Here is a 25466-nt window from a genome sequence, read left to right on the forward strand (position 1 = left end):
GTGATTCCTGGATATAAATTATATCGGAAGGATAGGGAGGGAAGGGTTGGTGGTGGGGTGGCTCTATATGTCAGAGAAGGTATACATTCCAGTAAGATTGAGAAGGTAACTGAATTAGATTCGCTTCTGGAAATGCTATGGGTTGAAATTACGGGCCCAAATGGAAACTTAACTGTGGGAGTTTGTTATCGCCCTCCAGATCAGAAAATAGAGGAGGATTATAAAATGATGACAGGATTAAAGATGGCTGCTAAACAAAAAAAAACTGTGTTATAATGGGTGATTTTAACTACCCACACATTGACTGGGCCAATGGGTGTTCGAATCGGGGGAGAGAAAGTGAGTTTCTAGACTGTCTCAATGACTGTGCTATGGAACAGATGGTTACAGAACCTACTAGGGGAGAGGTGATCCTGGATTTGGTCCTCAGTAATGCTGAAGACCTGGTGAGAGATGTAAATGTGATTGCACCACTTGGGAACAGTGACCATAATGTTATTGAGTACAACATATGTATAAATAGGAAATTGCCAAATAAGACCAACACAGCCATGTTTAACTTCAAAAGGGGCAACTTTTCTGAGATGAGGGGGTACGTGAAGAAGAAACTGAAAGGGAAAGTAAAAAAGGTCAAAACACTTGGGGAATCTTGGAGACTATTTAAAACTACAATCCTGGAAGCTCAAATTAAATATATACCGCTGGTTAGGAAAGGCACAAATAGGTTTAGGAAAAGGCCAGCATGGTTAACAAGCAATGTAATAGAAGCTGTAAAAGGTAAAAAGGATTCTTTTAGGCAGTGGAAAACTAGTCGGAGTGAGGTTGATAAAAAGGAGCATAAGCTGTGGCAAAAAAAGTGCAAGTCTGTGATCAGACAGGCAAAAAGGGAATATGAGGAGCATATTGCAAAGAACATAAAGAAAAACAATAAACAATTCTTTAAATATATTAGAAGTAGGAAACCAGCTAGGGAGGCAGTGGGGCCCTTGGATGACCAAGGCGTAAAAGGATTACTAAAGGGTGATAGGGAAATGGCCGAGAAGCTGAATGCGTTCTTTGCTTCTGTCTTCACTGTGGAAGATAAGAAGTGCATGCCCACTCCGGAAGCACTGACTTTGGGAGGGGTTTTGAAAGACCTGAGTCACATTGAGGTGACGAGAGAGGAGGTTATGCGACTGCTAGATAATTTAAAAACTGATAAATCACCGGGCCCAGATGGCATACATCCAAGAGTTCTGAAAGAACTCAAGTGTGAACTTGTAGATCTCCTCACAAAAATATGTAATCTGTCATTAAACTCTGCATCTGTTCCTGAGAACTGGAAGGTAGCTAATGTTGTCCCCATCGTTAAAAAAGGTTCCAGGGGAGATCCGGGAAATTACAGGCCAGTCAGCCTGACATCAATACCGGGTAAGTTGGTGGAAACTATTATCAAAAATAAAATTAGTGGGCACATTGATGACCAAAAGCTGATGAGGAAAACTCAGCATGGGTTCTGTAAGGGAAGATCTTGTCTCACCAATCTGTTAGAGTTCTTTGAGGGAGTGAACAAACAAGTGGACAAGGGAGACCCGATAGATATTGTTTATCTTGACTTCCAGAAAGCTTTTGACAAAGTTCCTCATCAAAGGCTCCTAAGTAAGCTCAGTAGCTATGGGATAAAGGGCCAAGTCCTCTTGTGGATCGAAAACTGGCTAATTAATAGGAAATAGAGAGTGAGTATAAACGGGCACTTCTCACAGAGGAGGGTGGTGAGCAGTGGGGTGCCACAGGGGTCGGTATTGGGTCCAATGCTTTTTAACTTGTTTATTAATGATTTGGAATTGGGATTAAGCAGTGAAGTGGCTAAATTTGCAGATGACACGAAATTGTTCAGGGTGGTGAAAGCCAGAGAGGATTGTGAGGCACTCCAAAGGGATCTGTCGAGGCTAGAAGAGTGGGCATCCATGTGGCAAATGAGGTTCAATGTAGCCAAGTGCAAAGTAATGCACATTGGAACCAAAAATCCAAAATATAAATACAAGTTGATGGGGTCTGAACTGGCGGAGACTGACCAAGAGAGAGATCTTGGAGTCATGATAGATAACTCACTAAAAACGTCAGCACAGTGTGCGACTGCCATAAAAAAAGCTAATGCTATGCTAGGGGTTATTAGGAAAGGGATTGAAAACAAATCAGCCGGTATCATAATGCCTCTGTATAAATCGATGGTGAGGCCTCATTTGGAGTACTGTGTACAGTTCTGGTCGCCACACCTTAAAAAAGATATCATAGCACTGGAAAAAGTACAGAGAAGGGCAACTAAAATGATTAAAGGGTTGGAACACTTTCCCTATGAGGAAAGATTGAGGCGCTTGGGGCTCTTTAGCCTGGAGAAAAGACGACTGAGGGGAGACATGATAGAGGTTTACAAGATAATGCACGGGTTAGAGAAGGTAGAGAAAGATGTGTTTTTCTCCCTTTCTCACAATACAAGAACTCGTGGGCACCCTATGAAATTATTGAGCAGTCGGGTTAGAACAGATAGAAGAAAATACTACTTTACACAACGGGTGATAAACACATGGAATTCGTTGCCACAGGAGGTGGTGGCAGCTACAAGCATTGCCAGCTTCAAGAGGGGCCTGGACAAATATATGGAGCAGAGGTCCATCAGTGGCTATTAGCCACAGGAGATAGATGGTATTCTCTTTGTGGGGAGGTGGTGCTCTGTTGTCTTGGTGCTGGAAGGAAGGCAGTGGGAGGGCTTCTGGTGTCCTGGCCTCACTGACAGTCCTTTAGATGGCACTGGATTTCTAGCCACTGTGTGTGACAGAATGTTGGACTGGATGGGCCACTGGCCTGATCCAACATGGCTTTGCTTATGTTCTTATGTTCTTATGTGAGGGGAGTTATTTCACTGATTTTGCAGCTCCACATGAAGAATCTGTGCACAGCAAAGGTGACAAAATAACTCCCTTGCCACAGGTTTTATTTTTGCCAAGGAAAATCACTGGCGGGGGGGGGGGAGGCGGGAGCTCTCCCTCCTCTTGGGGTGCTGTTCTGAGCTTGTTCAAGCACTCTTTTAAAAAAAAAATAAGCAGCTAATGTGTGGCTGCAAAGAACAGTTTAAACCAGTGCATGCCATTGAAGAAATGTATCATTTTGAAAGACCGTGAGTGCTGCTAACAGGGGAGGGGAAGATGCACCATTACTGGAAGAAATCAGGAGATGCCAACTGAGCTGCTGTGCATAGCTCTGCAGTGCTTGTAGAACTCAGTACCAGGAAGTGATGTCATTACCCTGTTGCAGCCATGGCTTCAACAGTTCCACAACTGCATCCTGACACCAACCAATACGGGTGCTGTCTTCTGTCAATGCTGGCGGTGGGGTTGGGATATTCCCCAGCCCCTTTCCAGTGAGCTGCCATTAGTACAGAGAGACTTTTAGCTACATAGTATTAAAGTGACTGGTCTGTGAACCATAAAAACTCCCATTTCATATTTTGGCATACCCTTGAGTGTTAAGCAAGATACTATCTGGCCTCAATCTCCAATCTTCAATAAACAGTCAATAATTCTGACCGGCATTACAGCATATGTTCCAACTATCCCTATTTACCAGGGGGAACCTCTAAATTCTGGTGTTGTTGTGACATGTGCCACTGTGTGGCTCCCATAATACTACAACTTGCAGGCACTATACTTTCTTTTCTTTTAATTAAAATTCTTTATATATATATATATATAAAGAATATATATTAAAAAAACTTGCAGGCACCTGATGAAGCTGATGGGCAGTCTATTCATGATAGAAATAAGAAAGTACTTCTCTATGTAGTGACTAACTAAATTGTGGAATTCACTGCCATAGGATGCCATGAGCGCTAATGGTGTCATGGCCCAGTCTGGGCTCAGTGAGAGTTAGGACTCCTCAGGAGGAGAGGAGCTTCGTGTAGCCAGCCAGGACTCCTCAGGAAAAGAGGAGCTCCATGTAGCCAGCCCTGACTCGGTAGAGGCTGGTAATCAGGAGCCACAGCTGCTGGCTAATCGGAGCCTACAGCCAGCAGCTGAGGCAGAGCCACCAGTACTCTCCAGCCCCAGCACCCCAGAGAAAGCTCAGCCAGGGACTTCCACAGGGGAAGCTCTGCCAGGGACTGCCAACACCACAGGGGAAGCCCAGCTAGGGGCTTCCACCCCCCCAGGTTCGCCCACACCTAAAGAACACCACATACAAAGACAGAGGCTGGAGCTGCAGGAGAGGCAGCGCAGTGCTCGTCTCCAGAACCAATGCCAGCTGCTGGAGAGCGATGATGAGTAGCAGTAGGATGGAGCCCCAGCAGCTGACTGCAATCCACGCCTTGCTATAAAAGCTGAGCTGAGGGAACTGCCAGGCATGGAAGCAAAGTGTTAAACTACCTGCAACCACTCTTTGTGCTGGCCACCGTGCTTGTGCCTGATGCTATTGGTAACTGACCTTGGACTGGACTGGACTGGACTGGACTGGACTGGACTGGACTGGACTGGACTGGACTGGACTGGACTGGACTGGACTGGACTGGCTCTTGGACTCTGGACTCACTCCTGGTGGTTACCTTGTGCTCTGACCATGGACTGGACTTGGCTTTTGTACCTTGGACACCCCCTGGGCTTTTGTGTGAGTGAGGGCTTAGACTTGGGACTACCAGTTTGGGCAAGCCTGGCCCATGACAAATGGCTTTAAAAGGAGATTAGACAAAATCACAGAGGAGAGATCCACCCAGGGCTGCAGGGTTGTCAGAAATTCCTGGAGATTCTGGGGGAGGAGCCTAAAGAGTGCAGGTTTTGGGAGGGGGAGGGACCTCAGAAGGGTATAACACCGTAAAGTCCATTTTCCAAGGCAGCCATTTTCTCCAGCGGAATTGATTTCTGCGGCCCGGAGACCTGTTGTAATTCTGAGAGATCTCCAGCCACTACCTGCTACTAGCCACTAGAAACAATAAACTTCTAGGAGGCACAGAGTTGTCAACTCTGGGCTGGGAAATTCCTGGACATTTGGAGGTGGAACCTGGGGAGGGGTGTGGCTTGGGGGAGGGACCTCAGCAGGGTATAATGCCACATAGTCCACCCTCCAAAACAGCCACTTTTTCAAGGGATATTGTAGTTTGGAGATCAGTTGTAATTTCAGAAGATCCCCAATCCTCTCCAGGGGGTTGGCAGCCAGGTCTTGGCCTCTGTGCCCAGCTTGTTACCCTCCTGGGCAACTGTGTGAAACAGGATGCAGGACTAGATAGATCACTGGTCTAATCCAGCAGGGATCTTTTTAATATTCTTATGGTTTTCTTTTGTGTGTGTGTGTGTAGTTAGAGGGTGGAAAGGAGTTGATTTCTTTCTTTAAGCCAGATCAGGTGCACTTTGTAGCCCCGAACACATGTCATACTCACAAAATAATATGCACTTCTCGGCTTTTGAGAGCTCAACAGCAGCAATTTACATTTAATTCCCAAAAGGAACTTTAAAGTGACATAACAAATGAAAGGAGCGCCTGAAATTATGAAATGTGCATACATTACATTATGGTTCATTTTAGGATGGGGGGATGGGTAGCAAACTCCAGAGGGGATAGTTTATCATCCATCTAGAAAGGGAAATAAGGCACTTCGTAGCTTTTTTAAAAATTATGCTATTTAGTTTTGCAAAAGCAATTTTGACAATTTTTTTTGTATTTGAATATGGAAAGCAGAGTGTGAATGTCACTGTATAGAGGTATGCTGCAAGGCTAATTAATCTCTTAAATAATGAGATACTGCTAGAGCTAGAGAAACACTTATTCATCAAGCCACTAATTCAGGCTCACCACCCTTCTATTAACTACCAGTTGCAGGTCTTCCTTTGTGAACTGAGAATAGTAATAATAGTTTACCTGTTAGGTCAGCTAACTGTCAATTTATCATTCAAAGATTGCACAGTTTAGTACAATAATACCCAGGATGGTGCCCATAGGTGCCATAGCACCCACCAATGTGCTTTCTAGTGCCCATGTCCTTCATTTAAGTATCTTTTCCTCAAAGCAAAGAGCCAATTCTGGTGTTCCGCCACCTCATTGTTACAGAAGGTGCTTCAGAAGAATCCAAGAAGTACCCCACTTTTGTGTTAGCATGGAGCATTCATTCAGAAATCGCTACCTCCCTAATTAGGGCTGCTAGTTTCCCTCCCATAGTGGGCAACCTCCTTCCCCTCAACTCTTTCTTTTTAAAAAATTAAAGTTTTTTTAAAAATTAAAGCTTATAAACTTCAGCTCACACACATAAAAGAAAAAAGAATAACAACTAACAGAAAAATACTAAAATCTAGAAAAAGAAAATCTACATGAACTAAAAGAAGGCTTCTGATTTTCTCTGCGACGAATATAGGTATAATTACAAACTTTTCTCTTACTTTGTGTTTACAAAAAAAAGCTCTGTGTTTTCCAGTGTCCAAATTCCTTATTCATCAAACCCACAAATCATCAAATCGTTACCTGTTTCATGCAAAAAGTCTGTAAGGGGTTTCTAACCAACAATAAGAGAACTTACTGTCTTTTCTCTAAGCAGTGAAGTAAATTTAGCCATTGCTGCAAGTTCTAGCACATTCACCAACCATTCCTCTATTGTAGGCAGTATTAGACTCCTCCACTTTCATGCATATAACAATCTCACTGCTGTTGTCATATATAAAAACAAAGTCGACTTCTTTCCAGCTAAGTACCCATTAATTCCAAAAGAAAAGACTGGTTTCCATTCTATATTAATCTTTAAAATCTTTGCTTTCTTACATGTCCACCACATATGGTAAAATGTTTGTTGATGTTGTTCACATTTCCAACATAAACTCGAAGAACCTATTGGGTTTTAGTTAAGGCACGTTAACTTAACAAACTGCACGCAGAAAGCTCTCATCCAAGTTAGAGAACCAATAACTGTTTGTTTATCTAAAGAAATATATTTACATAAGTTTAGTGGACAGAAAGAACTAGTACTGATCTAACTAGCTAGGATGGCTTTAGATTGAAAGTAGGCCAGCTCTCTAGGAGGAGACACCATGCTGCCTCTCCTGGTACATATAGGGAAGAAGAGAGGGAGGAGGGGAGAGAAGGGAAGGAAGGAAATTTCCCTGGCAGGAAGGAGACTGATAGCGGCCTATTTATCTAAATGACTCTATGGTTGTTGCCTTCCTTCTTCTCTGCTGGCAGTCCTAAAAGGCCTGAGCAAGAGACATCACCTCAGTCCCTTTTTCTAACACCCCCTCTCGATGGATCTGTACCAGGCCCATCTTCTTTCAGAGAGCTTCAAAACATTCTCTCTGGAGAGGTTTAGTTAAAACATCAGCAATCATTTTGTTAGTAGGACAGTAGACTAATTTAATAGTCCCATCTTTGTACAGATGCTTAACTATGTGGTACTTCAGGTCAATCTGCTTCGAAGATTTACTGATGTCTTCAGTGCGAATGCAAGTTTCATTATTCTCATATATGATAACAGGTGTAGGTATATTTAGGCCTAGATCTTCAGTTTCTTTGAGTAGCCACTGAATTTTTCTGCATCCTAATGCTGAAACATATTCAGCTTCTGCAGTAGATCCAGCAGTGATGGTCTGTTTCTTACTTGCTCAGCTTATGGCTCCACCACCATAGAAGATTATGTTGCCACTTGTGGACTTCCTGTCAGATTTGTCCCCGGCATGATCTGCAACCACGTAAAGTGTCAATTTAGGCATGTTGTCTGCTGGTAGCCTAAGGCTTGCAGTTTGCTTTAAATATCTTACTGAAGTCATTAGGGCTTTCCAGTCTTTCTTTGTGGGTTTGGTAAACTTTCTGCACAATAGTCCTACTGCTGAACTAATGTCTGGTTGTGTCAGGGTTGAAATGTATAAGATCTTACCCAAGATTTCATGATATCTGTTCTCTTTGGGTAGTTCTTCAGACGCTTCATTGTGTTTGTTATAGTTAGGCTCCATTGGAATGTATTTGGGAGCACTGTCTTCCAATTTCAGATCTTTCAATAAATCTCTAATCTTTTGTTCTTGGCTGAGAAGGAAACTTCTATTAGCTTCTCTCTGTATTTGAATGCCTAAATAGTTAGTCATGTTCCCAAGCTGTTTGATGATGACTTCCTTACTCGGATGATCTACAACTTCTTTGCCATCATTTAAATTCTCATAGGCCAACATTAGATCATCAACATAAACTAGAATGTACATCCATTGTTCATTTTTACATTGTGCATATAGGCATGGGTCAGACTCACTTCTTTGGAAGCCTGCCTTTAGAAGGATGTCATTTAGCTTGTCGTTCCAGCATTTTGCACTTTGTTTTAGGCCGTAGATTGGTTTCTGAAGCTTGCATACGAGATCTTCCATGCCTTTTTTAAATGAAAGCTGGTGGTTGCTTCATGTAGACTCCTTCTGTTAGGTCACCGTGTAAGAAAGCAGTCTCGACATCTAGGTGCTCTACTTGCATCCTCTTGCATGCTGCAACATTAAGGAGTGTTCTTATCATAGTGTGTTTCGCAACAAGTGCAGATGTCTCATCGTAATCCTCACCAAATCTTTGTGTGTAGCTTTATAAGTCTGGCTTTGTAATGTTGGATTTTACCTTCATTGTCTCATTTCAGTTTTAAAATCCACTTGCTCCCCACAGCTTTCTTATTTCTAAGAAGTTCAGTGAGTGCCCATGTGTTGTTCTTGTACATGGCATTTAACTCTGTTCTTGCAGCTTGCTTCCATTTTTGTGCTTGAGCAGGTGGCAAGCTTCAGATGTCTGTCCAGGATCTGGGCTCCACTTCTTCCTCATCCCTAATAATCAGGTTTAACTTTGGAGCTGGGATACCTTTGTTGGAGCATTCTGACCTTCTCAGCATCTTCTGTGTGGCCTTTTCGGGTTCCCTCTGCTCTTCAGGTACTGTTTGTACATTTGGTAGAACATTTTTACTTTCCCCTTCTGGTTCAGGCATTGCTTGTGGGGCAGCTTAATCTGTCAGGATTACATCTGGATTACCTGATTCCCTCTCTTATCTTGTGTCTTGGACATCGGGAATGGCAGGATATTGGAGCTGCGTCTTTCCTTTGTTGGGAGTTACCCCCTCTGAACTGGGAGGTTCTGCGTTCTCTTCGAAATGAACTGATCTGCTTACTATCACTTCCTTGGTCTGAAGGGTTTTGTAACCCTAGCAGCTGGCAGCGTAACCTATGAATATGCCAGTCACTGCTCTATCATCTAGCTTGTGCCTATTTTCTTTTGGAACATGTGCATAAGCTCTGCACCCAAAGACTCTTAAGTGCTCAACTGATGGCTTGCGGCCAAACCAAAGTTGTTACACAGATAGAGCTTAGCTTAACAAAGCAGAATGTAAACACAATATAATGAGTTATAGAAAAAGGGGATAGATTAGGAATAGATTAAGATATAGGGTTGGAAAGCTGTTGGAAGTCCTGAAAAAGGGGGGAGGGAAAGGGTGGGGGAAAATGATACTGAGATGTTATTTGAAAGTTGTATGTGTTAATATTCTCACCTAATAAAAAAAATTTCAAAGTTGTTACACCTGTGGCTTTAGTGAGTAGTCTATTTTGTGTGTAATTAGCTGTAAGGGCAGCCTCGCCCCAAAAAGTGTGTGGTAGGTGTGAACATTTAATCATGCATCTCACCACATCCAGTAGATAGCTGGATGTGGATTCTTCCTTTCAGCTATGCCATTTTGTTCTGGACATCTGGGGATGGTCCTTTTGTGAGCGATGCCTTGGTTTCTCAGGAACTGTTGGAGCTCATTTGACATGTATTCGCCTCCGTTGTCTGAGCATCGGACCTCTAGTTTTCTTCCAAATCTGTTGGACACCATCGCTATGTATTCTTTGAGCCTGCAAAACACTTGAGACTTTTCCTTTAAGAGATAGCAAACATTATACCTGCTAAAATTATCTATAAAATTCAGAATGTATCTGTTTCCTCCCACTGTGGTTGGGAGTGGTCCACATAAGTCTGTGTGAACCAGATGGATTGGGGCATTTGTCTTCTCCTGGCTTCCCTTTAGGAAAGGCTGCTGCACTGCCTTGCATTCTAAACAAGAAACACAGCTTTGGTTAATTTTGCAATCATTGATACACATATTTCTGACAAGCCCCTTTGCATTCATTTCCTTTATAGTTTCTAAGTTCCTGTAACAAAATCTTAGGTGCCACAGGGTGGTACATTCTTTATGGTCACAGGTTGTAGTGAAATTTACTTGCTCTTCTCTATTTTTACAATCAGATGACTCTTGCTGCAACGTATCAGTAAAGTCTTTCTCTTCATCATCTTCCTCTATGTCTGATTCTTCTTGATATTTGTTCATGTAAAAATTATTTTGGACAGTCTCTGATATTTTGTCCAGTATATAAAGTCCACTTTTGGTACTGCTTGAGAGATACACCTTTTCATTCTTTGCAAATACAATGTTCTCTTTATCAAAATGTCTCTCCGGGTTATGTTGTTCACAGATTTGCATATTAGTGAGTGAGTCCAATTGGTGAGTGAGACCAACCTTTGGACTTCACACAGCTATTATGAAATAATATACAACAAGAAATGAAATAATATACAACAAGAATTGACTTTATTTCACTGGATATTCTCACTCATTAATTGGACTGTTGCTATCCAGGACTTGTGAAATAGAATATGCTGAGTTGTTACTATATACTTGCACTTTAATAATTATATGTGCAATGATTTCATGTAGCAATTTGTAGCACCAGCACTTTATTGTCCTGTGGTACCTGTATTTTAGCAACTGTATTAATGGTTTTCCATATGTGATGTGTGGAATTTATTGCATGAATAGATGTTTTATTGTATATGTGTTTTACTGTGTAATGTGGTTTATGTAATTTTATGATTAAATACATCATTGTGATTGTTAGTAGGCACGTTCTGTGGTCTTTGCTGTTATATCCATTATGCCTTATACTGACTATGGATGACAGGATACTGCAGACAGATCTCTGGCCCATTTGCAGTAAGACACCAGTACTTAGTCAAATGGATTTTATTCAGAAATCAGTTCATTTCAATATACAGTTCCATAGGTCTACTTAATAGCAAGTTCCGTAGGTCTACTTAATAGCAAGACAGAGCACCAAGCAGCATGAGTAGAAATTCACTGGAATGACATCATGTAAAAGATGTCATGTAAAAGATGTCATCCTTTTACCCATCTCGTTTACTCCGTTCCCCCCTCCTTCTAACTATAAACAATACTTTGGCGTTCATTTTGTGTGAGAACACTTTACATATTTGTGATATCAGGATGAGTTGCTAAGATGTGAGACACAGCATGGTCTGGGAAGAATTGCAAGGTCATAAAGATTGAAACCATGGGAAGCCGTTGCAGTCCAGCAGACAAACACCTGTGAAAGCCTGAGAAACAGTTAGAACACTAGTCAAAGGAAATTGAATTACACTAGGATCATGTTTATAATAACTGGATTAAGCCTCAGAATCAGAATTAAAATTGGCATGGATGAATGGGTATATGACATATACTTTCTTCTTCTCTCTCCACAGTTTTGAGGTTCTACTTGGTTAATCTGAACTCAAATAGTATGTTCTGATAATTAACTTGGTGAGGCTGGGCCCATAACCATTATTGGGTTTTAGTTAAGGCACGTTAACTAAAAAAACTGCACGCAGAAAGCTCTCATCCAAGTTAGAGAACCAATAACTGTTTATTTACCTAAAGAAATATATTTACATAAGTTTAGTGAAGAGAAAGAACTAGTACCGATCTAACTAGCTAGGACGGCTTTAGATTGGCCTAGTAACCCTATTCATAACAGCATGATGCTTAGCTTGGAACCTCCCAACATTCTATTAGTCTCTGCTTTCATGGCAGCCATTTTGTGGTAACGCTCACTACACTTTCTCAAAATTCCAAAAGGCTCTACAAGGTTGGAAAATCCTGTTCTAGTATGGCTGCCATGGAAACAGGGACAAGTCATAAAATATTGGGAGGTTCCAAGCTAAGTATCATCCTATGTATTGTCGAAGGCTTTCACGGCCGGAGAACGATGGTTGTTGTGGGTTTTCCGGGCTGTATTGCTGTGGTCTTGGTATTGTAGTTCCTGACGTTTCGCCAGCAGCTGTGGCTGGCATCTTCAGAGGTGTAGCACCAAGTATCATCCTGTTATATAGGGTTGCCAGTTCTGTGCCAGGAACTTCAAGGACCTTTTGAGGCGTAAATTCGGTTGAGCAATGCTGTAGGAATTTCCCCAATCTCTATGCTAAAGAACACAAAGAATGTTACTTGTGAGAAATCCTACATGGGATCATGCTGTGTTTTTTAAAAATTGTACATTTTCACGCACAAAATAACTGTTATTGGCCTCCTCCCTGTTCTTTGTGCTTTGTGTTTGTGTGGCTGTATTTATTCAATTGGTTTAATACTATTTTAAATGTTATTTTAAATTTAAATAGTTTAAAATGTTTAAAATTGTTTGTTAATGTTTTAATGTTTGCCATGTTGGGGACTCTGTTTGGGAGGAAAGGTGGTATTAAAATCTTCAATTAATTGATTGATTGATTGATTAATAAAGCCTTTCTTTCTCTAGTTGTAAACTTCCTCCTTCAGGTTTTGGCAATACACAAAGCTATTTTAATTTAATCAACTGGTTTATCAATTAGTTTGTTTGCATCTCTCTCTCTCTCTCTCTCTCTCTCTCTCTCTCTCTCTCTCTCTCTCTCTCTCTCTCTCTCTGGTGTGAAGGGAACAGACAAAAACAAACACAAACCTCTCAGGGTTTTTCAAGGCATGGAATAAATGAATACTATGTCAATGCCACTTGGAGATAACATGGCCATTTCATTGATGCAGCTCAAATTTAAATAAGACAATCCATCCTGGACATCTTCTAGGAGATGCAAGCTGTTTTTTTCTGCTGACTTTGCAAGGCTCACAGATGGGTGACATTTGTTCCCAAGAGCTACCTCCACTGAATACTGTGGCAGGCTCATTGATAAAATGTTATCAGGAAGTAAGATTGAACGAGCTGCCTGTTTACTGCAATTCTCTGAGGGAAATAATTTTGAGAAAATGTTCATAAACTGGAATCCATCCTTCTTCCTTTCCAGAATGGCACCATTTATCATGTTAAAAGTAAGCAGAAGCCCTCCAACGCAGTGTGTGTCACAAAACCACTGAGTTGTTCATTTTAAAACCAAAAGGAAACATCTGGATTTCATGGTGCATGGGAAGTTTTACCTCAGGGGTCCTCAAATTTTGACAAAATAAAACACCCCAGGTTAATTAACATTCAGTTTGAGCAAAACGATCAATAGCAAAAAGGAGGATGAAACTTGATATTCTGTTCTTAAGACAAGCCTCCCAAAGAACGAGGAGGAACACTCCGAGAGGCTAGCAGCCTTCCCCGCCCCCATATCTCTTTTCAAAACAAGTCAAAAGAGAATAACAGGTAGAGGTAAGCCTATAGGGTTGCCAACTAGGGATGTGCGTTTCGGCATTCAGAATGCCGAAAGAATGCCGAAACAAAAGTGTTTCGGCATTCTTCAAGAATCCCGAAACGTTTCGGGGAATGCCGAAACGTTTCGGGATTGCCGAAAGAAAAACCCGAAACGTTTCGGGATTCTTTCGGCATTCTTTCGGCATTCGAGAATCGCCATTTTGATTTTGCTAGCCGTTTGCCTTAGCAAGCGGCTAGCAAAATCCTGCTGGAAGCAAAGGCTTCCTGCAGGCTCTTAGAAGAGGGGAGGGGGGGAGAAGGAGTGAATCACTCACTCCTTCTGTCACCCCCCACCCCTCTTGCAAAGGAGGATAGGGAATCCTGCTTTGCCTTGCAAATGCAAGGTGCAAGCATTGCATTGCACTTTGCATTTGCAAAGCAGCAGAGATTCCCGCCAAAACTAACAGGTAGGGGAGGGGGAGCAGGAGGAGGGTGGCTCTTGGAGTGTGGGTGGGGAAAGGCAGGGGACTGGGGACTTTAGGAGTCACCAATCCCACTGCTGCATTCTCATGCCAGCCAATAGATTTAAATCTTTGGCTGAGGCTGCAGCAGGGGATTTAAATTTGGAGCAAGACTGTCTGGAACACTTCTGTTGCTGCTGCTGCTGAGCTGTGACCGAGAGAGGAGAAGAAGAGAGACTGCACCTGGAGCCTGGAGGACATCTGCCTGGAGGATCAACTGTGCTGGACATCCTGAGAGGACACCTGGTAGGCCTTTTTAAAATTTTTGTAAATTTTTTTGATGCTGGGCAATGTGCTGCTGTGGCCTGCCTCTGCAAAAAGGTGTTGCAGTTTATTCTTGGCATGGCCTGGGGGACAGGTTGGGCAGACAATGTTTGATGGTGGGGTGGGGGTTTCAGCATTGGTTGTTGTGCTTGCCTTCTTAAAGCTTGATCCACTGTTTTAAGATTAAAACAAGAGTGTGCCAGCTTTGGGCCTACACAGGCCAGAAGCCTTTCTTCTGGCTGGCTCTCACAGTTGTGCTTCACAATCTGGAATGGTGTGGCTTGCTTTTCTGTGTCTGGTCCCCTGCTTGCAAGGATTCCCAACAGGCTCCGTCCTGATCAACTGTGCCAGCCTGTGGGCCACACACAGGTATGGCCTGGGGGACAGGTTGGGCAGACAATGTTTGATGGTGGGGGGGGGGGGGTTCAGCATTGGTTGTTGTGCTTGCCTTCTTTAAGCTTGATCCACTGTTTTAAGATTAAAACAAGAGTGTGCCAGCTTCGGGCCTACACAGGCCAGAAGCCTTTCTTCTGGCTGGCTCTCACAGTTGTGCTTCACAATCTGGAATGGTGTGGCTTGCTTTTCTGTGTCTGGTCCCCTGCTTGCAAGGATTCCCAACAGGCTCCGTCCTGATCAACTGTGCCAGCCTGTGGGCCACACACAGGTATGGCCTGGGGGACAGGTTGGGCAGACAATGTTTGATGGTGGGGGGGGGGGGTTCAGCATTGGTTGTTGTGCTTGCCTTCTTTAAGCTTGATCCACTGTTTTAAGATTAAAACCAGAGTGTGCCAGCTTCGGGCCTACACAGGCCAGAAGCCTTTCTTCTGGCTGGCTCTCACAGTTGTGCTTCACAATCTGGAATGGTGTGGCTTGCTTTTCTGTGTCTGGTCCCCTGCTTGCAAGGATTCCCAACAGGCTCCGTCCTGATCAACTGTGCAAGCCTGTGGGCCACACACAGGTATGGCCTGGGGGACAGGTTGGGCAGACAATCTTTGATGGTGGGGGGGGGGGGGGGTTCAGCATTGGTTGTTGTGCTTGCCTTCTTTAAGCTTGATCCACTGTTTTAAGATTAAAACAAGAGTGTGCCAGCTTCGGGCCTACACAGGCCAGAAGCCTTTCTTCTGGCTGGCTCTCACAGTTGTGCTTCACAATCTGGAATGGTGTGGCTTGCCTTTCTGTGTCTGGTCCCCTGCTTGCAAGGATTCCCAACAGGCTCCGTCCTGATCAACTGTGCCAGCCTGTGGGCCACACACAGGTATGGCCTGGGGGACAGGTTGGGCAGACAATGTTTGATGGTGGGGGGGGGGGGGTTTCAGCATTGGTTGTTGTGCTTGCCTTCTTTAAGCTTGATCCACTGTTTTAAGATTAAAACAAGAGTGTGCCAGCTTCGGGCCTACACAGGCCAGAAGCCTTTCTTCTGGCTGGCTCTCACAGTTGTGCTTCACAATCTGGAATGGTGTGGCTTGCTTTTCTGTGTCTGGTCCCCTGCTAGCAAGGATTCCCAACAGGCTCCGTCCTGATCAACTGTGCCAGCCTGTGGGCCACACACAGGTATGCTGCTTTGGCCAAGGTAACCCTTTTTGGTTGCTGGCCTGGCACTCACAGTTGTGCTCCACAATCTGGAATGGTGTGGCTTGCGTTTCTGTGTCTGGTCCCCTGCTTGCAAGGATTCCCAACAGGCTCCGTCCTGATCAACTGTGCCAGCCTGTGGGCCACACACAGGTATGCTGCTTTGGCCAAGGTAACCCTTTTTGGTTGCTGGCCTGGCACTCACAGTTGTGCTCCACAATCTGGAATGGTGTGGCTTGCGTTTCTGTGTCTGGTCCCCTGCTTGCAAGGATTCCCAACAGGCTCCGTCCTGATCAACTGTGCCAGCCTGTGGGCCACACACAGGTATGGCCTGGGGGACAGGTTGGGCAGACAATGTTTGATGGTGGGGGGGGGGGGTTTCAGCATTGGTTGTTGTGCTTGCCTTCTTTAAGCTTGATCCACTGTTTTAAGATTAAAACCAGAGTGTGCCAGCTTCGGGCCTACACAGGCCAGAAGCCTTTCTTCTGGCTGGCTCTCACAGTTGTGCTTCACAATCTGGAATGGTGTGGCTTGCTTTTCTGTGTCTGGTCCCCTGCTAGCAAGGATTCCCAACAGGCTCCGTCCTGATCAACTGTGCCAGCCTGTGGGCCACACACAGGTATGCTGCTTTGGCCAAGGTAACCCTTTTTGGTTGCTGGCCTGGCACTCACAGTTGTGCTCCACAATCTGGAATGGTGTGGCTTGCGTTTCTGTGTCTGGTCCCCTGCTTGCAAGGATTCCCAACAGGCTCCGTCCTGATCAACTGTGCCAGCCTTCGGCCCACACACAGGCCTGCTGCTCCGGCTTTGGTAACCCTTCCCGTTTGCTGGCCTGGCACTCACTGTTTTGCTTCACATTCAGGTTGTTTATCGTTGGTGGACCTCTTCTGGACTGGACTGCACTTGGTTGACATCGGCCTGCAGATCTCTGCGTGGAGGATCAACATTGCTGGACATCTGCACTGGTGGACTGGTAGGGTTGTTGTTAAATTTGGTTTTTGAGCTTATGTCTGCTGCTGTGCCTACCTGCGAGCATATGCTTTGGCTCTGTCTTTATGGCTTGGGCCGGGGGGGGGGGCATTTTCTGGTTGGGCAAGAGGATATTGTTTGGGGGTTAGGGGGGCCAGCATTGATCGCAGTGCCTGCTTTCTTTCATGTTTCATTTTTCAAGTTTGAGTGTGGGGTGGGCATGAACTGCTGTTTCACAGGACTAAAAAATGAGTGTGCCAGCTTCTGGCCTGCACAGGCCAGAAGCTCTGCTGGGTGGATGTGTTTTGTTTTGCTGCTGGTTGGCCCTAGCCTTTAAGGGGGGGGGGCTGACTTGGCTTGTGCAACGGGGCCTTGAATTTTGGGGTTGCGTGTGCGGCGTGTGGTGTTGACTCTGCTAACATTTCCAATTTTCTTGACAGCATCGTGGAGGAGAGGAGGACCAGCTGCAAGACCGCCTGAACATCGCTGGACTGCAGGACTGGTGTTACTGTGAGCGAGTCCGGGTTCACATTGCTACTGGAGGGAGAAACAGGTTAGATAGGGATTGCTTAGGTGTTTTTATCAGATGAACTCCTTGTAAAAAAAAATTGTAGAAGAATTGTTGTACTGTTTTTTGCAAGTTGATGTTCCGTTCATGTAAAAAAAAGGAAAAAAAACCAAAAAAAAATGTTGTGATTATGTTTTTTAAAAGTTGATTGAATGTTCATAAAAAAAAAAAACCCCAAAAAAATGTTGTGATTATGTTTTTTAAAAGTTGATGTTCCGTTCATGTAAAAAAAAGGAAAAAAAAACCAAAAAAAAATGTTGTGATTATGTTTTTTAAAAGTTGATTGAATGTTCATGTTTAAAAAAAAAAAAAATTGATGTTAATGTTGGGTTTGCATGGTTGGGGGATGCGGGTAGAGTGGTGGATGGGCACCGGCCAATGATGATCTCTCACAGATGTTCCCAGGTAAATTCTGAGGCTGGTGTGGGGGTGGGGGGAGACCTCTGCAGAACCGCTCCAGAAATACCATTGTCCAGTGCCTTGGAAGTGCCCAGTTCAGCTTTGTGTGTCTGAACTGAAAGCACAGCCACAGGAAATGACATAGGTTCTGCTGGACCCTGTTGCAGTGGTTCCCCCCCCATTTAGTCATGTTATGGAGGGAGAGTTGTATTAGGCTGGTAGTTATGATCATCTTCTGTTTCCATGCCCTGTTGTGCCCGCTCACTATGTAACCTGCTGTAATGTTCAAAACTTTACTGTTTGTCCATTTCAAAAGAAAAATTGTGTTTAAGATTCTCTGATGTGTAGTTAATTGTGTTGTGTTGTGCTATGAGGGACAATAAGTGTAATATGTTGTGATTTGCTGACCACTTGTAATTTGAAAATGAGAAAATAAAGGTTTTTTAAACTTAATGATTGTGTGTCTGTGTTCCCTTCTTTGATGGGAGGTTGGTTCCCAGCATAGGGAACAATGGGGCAGGCTGGCCAGCCTGTTCCTGGGGTACTGGGTGTGGGGCAGCTGAGGGTGGTTTTGGTTCTGAGACGGGCTGAGTGGAGGATTTGGGTCTGTGTGTGGCAGCTGGGGTGGGGGAACTGGGTTTGTGTGGGGCTGTAAGGAGTGGACTATGGGGGATGAGAGCACTGGTTGTCCCTTGTGCCCAAGTAGGCCCCTGCTACTGTCCTGGTGTGGGCTTCCATGCCTCCATCAGTTGCTGGCCCTCCTTTGCCATCTTTTTCTGAAATTTTCCTAGGGCTGCCAAACTCCTGGTTGGGCTTGAGTTCAGGTTAGAGAGAGTAGTTCCCTACAGAGAAACTGGCTGCTTCCAAGGGCAATCTCTTTAGAGGGCAAATGCGGACCATGGATTCTGGGGGAGATCCCTACTCAGATTTTCCTTTCCACAAGTCCCACCCCCAAATTGCCAGTAACTTCCAAGGCCAGAGTTTGCCACCCCAGAGAGATCCCGTTCCCACCCTCTTAGCCTTGGCATGAAAGTTGTAGCCCCCATGGAACGCTTCCAGGTTCCTGATTCCAAGCCCAATGACACCAATGTAAGACAATCCAGACCTCCATCAAAAATGGATTTTAAGTAGCAGTGGGATTGGGCTGCATTTCAGTCATTCACATATCTGGTTGTGTTCCCAAACATTTAGCTTATGTTTTTTTAAATCAGCGTATGGCACTTAAGGACACTTTTAAATGGTTCTAAAAACATTTTTTTATTATGAAGTATTTAATGTGGCATTGATCAAGGGCAGGCCTTTTGGCCAAATGAGCAGTATCAGTACAGTAAAATTTAGACTAAGCTCATAGGAGGAAAAAGCATTCACACTGTGAAGTGGGAAGAAAGTTTCAATTTACATGTACCATGGACTCCGAAAAAGACATGTAAGTGGGATCCAGACCAAATCAGGCCTGCTTTCTCCCTTGAAGATATCAATTGATGATAGTGCTTATGTCACATCATGAGAAGACAAGGTTCACTAGAAAAGACAATAATGCTAAGAAAAATTGAAGGCAGTAGGGAAAAGAAGAATACCCTAGATGTGGTAGATTGACTTCGGTTTGCAATACATGGACAAGGTTTTTGGGATACTGTGGAGCTCAATATAATTCTAAAGTACACCACAAGTGATTTGAATGCATAAAACATACAGACACATACACATAAAATGTATATACCCCCTCCCCACCAAATTAAAGGTTTATCTTATGCCCCGGTTTTCTCCCCCATGGGAACCTAGAGTGGTTTACACATTGCTGTTCTCCCTTGATTTGTTTCACCCTCATCACAACCAGGCTAACAATAGACAGCTGCTCCATGCCTCACATTGGAGTGACTCCACCGATGGCCTTCTTAGTTGTTGGAGGGGGTGGAGGGGGGGGGAGGAAGGAAACAACGCACTCCTGCCCACTCTATCTGGGGCCTAGGTGACCAAATTGCTTGGCCTTGGCAAGGAGCCAGTGGTGGGGCGGCACTGGTTCTGGGGCCCCGTCCAGAACATTTGTCCAGGGCCCCAAAATCACGTAGACTGCCTCTGGAAAACACAACACAATTGTTTACTTAGGCTGAGCCAAGAACATCCATCAAGCCTACAAGGCACAGAATCAGAGTCTGCCAGATTCTAGACCAACTCTCTAGCCATTGCACTACAGTGGATATCTAAAAACTGTTCATACCCCCACCAGCAACTTGAACATTTTTCTCCAAAAGGCACAACTTGGCTGGGTCTCAAAAAGGACTATGATGCATGGGCCTGTCAATGCATACTGGTACTAAGGCTCTGGCCGGGGGGAGGGGGGCATTGTGCCAATGCCACCCTGGCTTTGGAAGGGGACAGTAAAATAGAAGAAATAATCTAGCTTCAGTGCCTCCCCCCCTTCTCTGTCTCTCTCTCTCTCTATAATGTGAGTGAAAACATTACTATACCATCACTGAAGCCTACAGGATACTTAGGGTCTGTTCACACACGCATGATCATTTAATGGCAATGCTCTGGCATGATGATGTTTGTTCTAGGAGGTGATGTGATCATCACACAAGGCTGGGGAGCACGCACAATTCACAGCAGGCAGATTTGGGCCACAAGGGATCCTGCTTTGGCCTGTAGGGCCCAAATCAGCCCACTGCAAAGCACAGGCATACTCTCAGGGCAGCCAGATGACATCAGTGACATCACGGCAGCAGCCCCTGGAGCGTACCTTGAAGGCTCATTCACTGACTTTCCCCCTTCGGGGTGATAGGTGAGAGTGGGGGATCCCCCACCAAGGGGAAACGGATCCCTAATTGTGTCTGAGGTTGTGGAAATCAAATGGGTCATTACCTCCATATTGCTTCTGTCTTTGAGGGACTTACATGCACATTATATTTAACTCCAGATTTCTTGATTGTCAAGGAATGCATGTGGTGGGGGGTAGGGGGGAAGGGTGGGAGAAGGGCACCTGAGGGTGAGGGTGGCATTTGGCATGCAAAATGCCACCCCTGGCAAGACAAGCCTCTCCCAGCTGTCGGTGGTAGAGATGAGAGCAGAGCACCCACTTGGGGAGGCCATGAAATGGCCCCCCCAAGTGGGAGCAGGCTGAGCCTTGGTGGGGGGATGGGAGGAAGGGTGGGAGAAGGGCCCCAGAGGGTTGGGGGGGGATTTTGTTGCTGTGGTTCCCCCCCATTAAGTCATGTTATGGAGGGAGAGTTGTATTAGGCTGGTAGTTATTATGATCATCTTCTGTTTCCATGCCCTGTTGTGCCCGCTCACTATGTGACCTGTTGTAATGTTCAAAACTTTACTGTTTGTCCATTTCAAAAAAAAAATTGTGTTTAAGATTCTCTGATGTGTAGTTAATTGTGTTGTGTTGTGCTATGAGGGACAATAAGTGTAATATGTTGTGATTTGTTGACCACTTGTAATTTGAAAATGAGAAAATAAAGGTTTTTTAAACTTAATGATTGTGTGTCTGTGTTCCCTTCTTTGATGGGAGGTTGGTTCCCAGCATAGGGAACAATGGGGCAGGCTGGCCAGCCTTCTCTGCGGGTGGTGGGGGGGTCAGGGGGGTGGTTGTCTGTGTGCCAGGGCAGGTGCTCTTTCCCAGGGACGATTTGGCACTGCCACCATTGTGGCACCCCTTGTCTGTGCAGAACTGCCCTGGGAAAGAGAGTTTAGGGGTTCCCAAAAGGGGAGGGCAGGCCAGCCTGTTCCTGGGGTTATGGTGGGTGTGGGGCAGGTGGGGGTGGATTTGGGTCTGTGAGGGGCTACTGGGGGGATTTGGGTCTGTGTGTGGCAGCTGGGGTGGGGGAACTGGGTTTGTGTGGGGCTGTGAGGGGTGGACTTTAGGGGCTGAGAGCACCTACTTGGGGAGGCCATGAAATGGCCCCCCCAAGTGGGAGCAGGCTGAGCCTTGGTGGGGGGTGGGAGGAGGGGTGGGAGAAGGGCCCCAGAGGGTTGGGGGGCATTTTGCATGCAAAATGCCACCCCTGGCAACACAAGCCTCCCCCAGCTGTCAGTGGTAGAGATTAGAGCACCTACTTGGGGAGGCCATGAAATGGCCCCCCCAAGTGGGAGCAGGCTGAGCCTTGGTGGGGGGTGGGAGGAGGGGTGGTAGAAGGGCCCCTGAGGGCTGGGGGGCATTTTGCATGCAAAATGCCACCCCTGGCAAAGGAAGCCTGCCTCTTCATTTTTTCCCCATAGGAAATAATGAAGAGAGATCAGCAGCAGCATGCTAACAATATGCTGCTCCTTTGCTTTCTTATGGGGAGGATGGGGGGACCTGCTTTGGGGGGCCATAACATGGCCCCCCAAAGTCCAATCTGTCTGAAACTTGGGTAGTTGTTAGAGAAGGGTTAGAGGAAGGTCCCCACCAATTTTGGGCTTATTTGGTGGGAAAATGCCTCCTCCAGGCGTCCTGAAAGACGGAGGCATTTTCCCAGCAAAAAAACCCGAAAGAATCCCGAAAGAATGCCGAAATAATGCCGAATCCCGAATCCCGAAAGAGATTCTTGTTTCGGCTTTCGGCTAATGACGGTAGAGAATCTTGTTTCGGGTAATCCCGAAACAAGAAAGCCGAAAGTTTTTTCCTTGCACACCCCTATTGCCAACTCATCTGGAGAAAAATATCCTGTCTCATACAGGATTCATATGTGATTGAAACTGCAGTTGAATCTTTTCATGTCATGGAGGTAAACAATATCATCTAGTAAATAACATCCCATTAAGGTTCTATTAAAGGGACAGAGCATTTTTCCTGGCTTGTTGGCAGCCTTATAACATACCAGTACCAGTGCCATAAAGAGGAAATTTGGTCATTTGAGACTATACAAAGCATTGCTCTCCCCCTTTAACCACTGGGAGAAATGGTCTTACACTAAGAGAAGGAAGAGACACATAGAAAGCATGTATAAAGAAAAAGAAAACTTGCAGCACAAAAGCAACATCACAAATTTAAAGCTACAATATAAAAACAACAATTATGCTGCAAAGCAACCAAAGCAATGAAACCTTACTAGCAGAACAAAAAACCCATAAAGATCAAAGAAGTAGATGAGAAACAAAAAGCAGAGTCAAAGCAGAAGCAGGTATGATAGCCAGGTTTTTAAAAGTGCAGAGATAACCACCAATAAATATCTGGGAAAATAAAATATTCTGTTCCTCTTGGCACCTAAAACTCAACAAGTTTGTCACCAGGCTAGACAGCCAACGTGGTGTAGAGGATAGAGTGTCAGACTAGGATCAGAAAGGCCCAGGCCCAAATCCCCACTCTGCCATGGAATCTCACTGGGTGATCTTGGCCCAGTCATGGTCCCTCAGCATACCTACCTCTCAGGGTCATTGTTGTGAGGATAAAATAGAAGAGAGGAGAAATCCACGGGGGAGAAATGCATGGCATGAATAAAAATAAATTACTACGGGCAGAGGATTCCAAAAATGAGGCAGCGAGAAGCCAAAAAAACATTCCTGGTAGCCACTCACCCTCTAAAAAGTAACTACACAGATTAGGCCATTGAGGAAGATCCCCAGTGCACCCACTTATTGGGCCTCAGGTAAGACCTCAGCCTCTATCTAAAGTTCCAAATAAAATAGCAATCTTGAAGTGAAAACCTGGGCATTTGATGGAGCTGCAAACTTACCTAGAACTAGTTGACTCTTCGTTTCCTGGATGGCTAAATTATCAATCAGCAACATAACAGGTCTTGTCTAGACTGAGCATCAGTTTATTGGCTCTCATCTGGACTAGTACTGCCTCCAGAGCCCTGTTCGGAACATCTATGGTCTGCTCAAAATGAGAATTAGAACTGCCTGTTATCAGCAAACCTTGGCAACTCCAGCTAAAAGGTTCTTAGTGAGCAGGTGAAGGGAAAGGCCCTGTTTACCTCGAACAAGAGCCACTGCCAGTGAAAGGAAACAATATTGAACCTAGCCTCTTTTTTGACCCAAGTGTAGGGGGAAATGCAACATCTGCCCATGAAGATGTTGATGTGTCAGCAAACAAAATGGAGGGGGGAGGGTTGTACTTGCAGGCACACTTAGAGCCAACCATATCACAGTGGCACACCGACATCTCAGGGACTCATCTTGGACTCAGTTGGTGGCTGCACAGCTCTGGGAGATGATGACCGGCACCAGCTGTGCCTGTTGACTTCTTCTGCACTAACTGCTGCCAGCATTTTGGTTGCTAGGGCGGAGATCCATCTCTGGATGCCAAGCAAAATGATTTGGCGTGCCTCTATCAAAGCATGTGCTGGAGGCTGCCTACCACTGTACTAGAGGTAAAGGTAGTCCCCTATGCCTGCACCAAGTCATTACTGACCCATGGAGGGATGTCGCATCATGATGTTTTCTTGGCAGACTTCTTGTTATGGGGTGGTTTGCCATTGCCTTCCCCAGTCATCTACACTTTACCCCCAGGAAACTGGGTACTTATTTTACCAACCTTGGAAGGATGGAAGGCTGAGTCAACCTTGAGCCAGCTATCCGAACCCGGCTTCCACCAGGATCACACTCAGGTCGTGAGCAGAGCTTGGGTTGCAATACTGCAGCTTACCACTCTGCGCCACGGGGCTCATCACCACTGAACTAGATGGACCAATATTGGGTATAAGACAGTTTCATGTGTTTAAATGTTTATTGAGGAATTAGGTGTCCTCTCTCTTTTGACTTACCAAGGCATATAGAACAAAAAGTGTTCTTCCTGTAATTGATAAGGTCTTTCCCATTTCAGCAAAAATAAAGCATCTTACAAAGCCATTCTTTGCAGAGGTAAGTCCACTGATTCCCATGGATTTTGAAAAGCATGGCGCTGCTACAGAGCTGATTTAGACCCATCAGAGCCACTTTACCTGTTTAGCTTAATCTATAGAGCTACTCTCTTTCACATGGCTTGGGTGTTTTTGTAAATGTTTTCCAATATGTGATGTTTTCAAACTGTGGTTTAAATAGTCACTTATCTGCAATTTGGATCCCAGTGGACTTTTAAAAATTGTGTATCCTTTACATTCCAGGAGTTTTTGTTAAAATGTGTGACTTTAAAATGGTACAGACCTGCTTAGATGGGAGAGGGGAAGAGACTAAAATTAATGAAGCTAGGAAAGGATTAAATCTTCAGAGCATTATCAACAAGCCTATATTATCTTTTAAAAAAATACTAATGGTGGTCGTCCAATATCTACAACTCAAAAGCAATTGTTACTAAGTTGCAATCATATAAAATAATTAATAGATGGTACATAACACCAAAAAAGCTATCCCAAATCTCATCTTCATGCTCCCCAGATTGTTGGAAGAATTGTGGGGAGGAAGGAGACTTCTCACATTGCTGGTGGGGGTGCCCTTTTATTGAAAATTTTTGGAAGAATGTCCTAATAGAAATCAAGCATATAACAGGGTATGAGATTCCTCTTGCACCAGAGATTCTTTTCCTGGACTAATGGGACAAAATCCAGACCCCGATTCCCAAGATAAGAAAAGATCTTATAGGTACTTTGCTAGTAGCTGCGAAAAGTGCAATAGCTACATTATGGAAAACAAAATCTATCCCCTCAATTGATAATTGGTATTCTAAAACCTGGGATCATTAAATTTCCAAAAAACTATACGACAAAATATACCATATAGAGCATTTTCCAAACACCCACGAACTTTATTAAGAAATGGATTCTGTTCTTTGATCATATAGAAAATAATAGTTCCTTACCTGGATTGTATATGTATGTATGTATGTATGTAT

This window comes from Eublepharis macularius, chromosome 3 (assembly GCF_028583425.1).
Source record: "Eublepharis macularius isolate TG4126 chromosome 3, MPM_Emac_v1.0, whole genome shotgun sequence".
In the NCBI taxonomy this organism is placed as follows: Eukaryota; Metazoa; Chordata; class Lepidosauria; order Squamata; family Eublepharidae; genus Eublepharis; species Eublepharis macularius.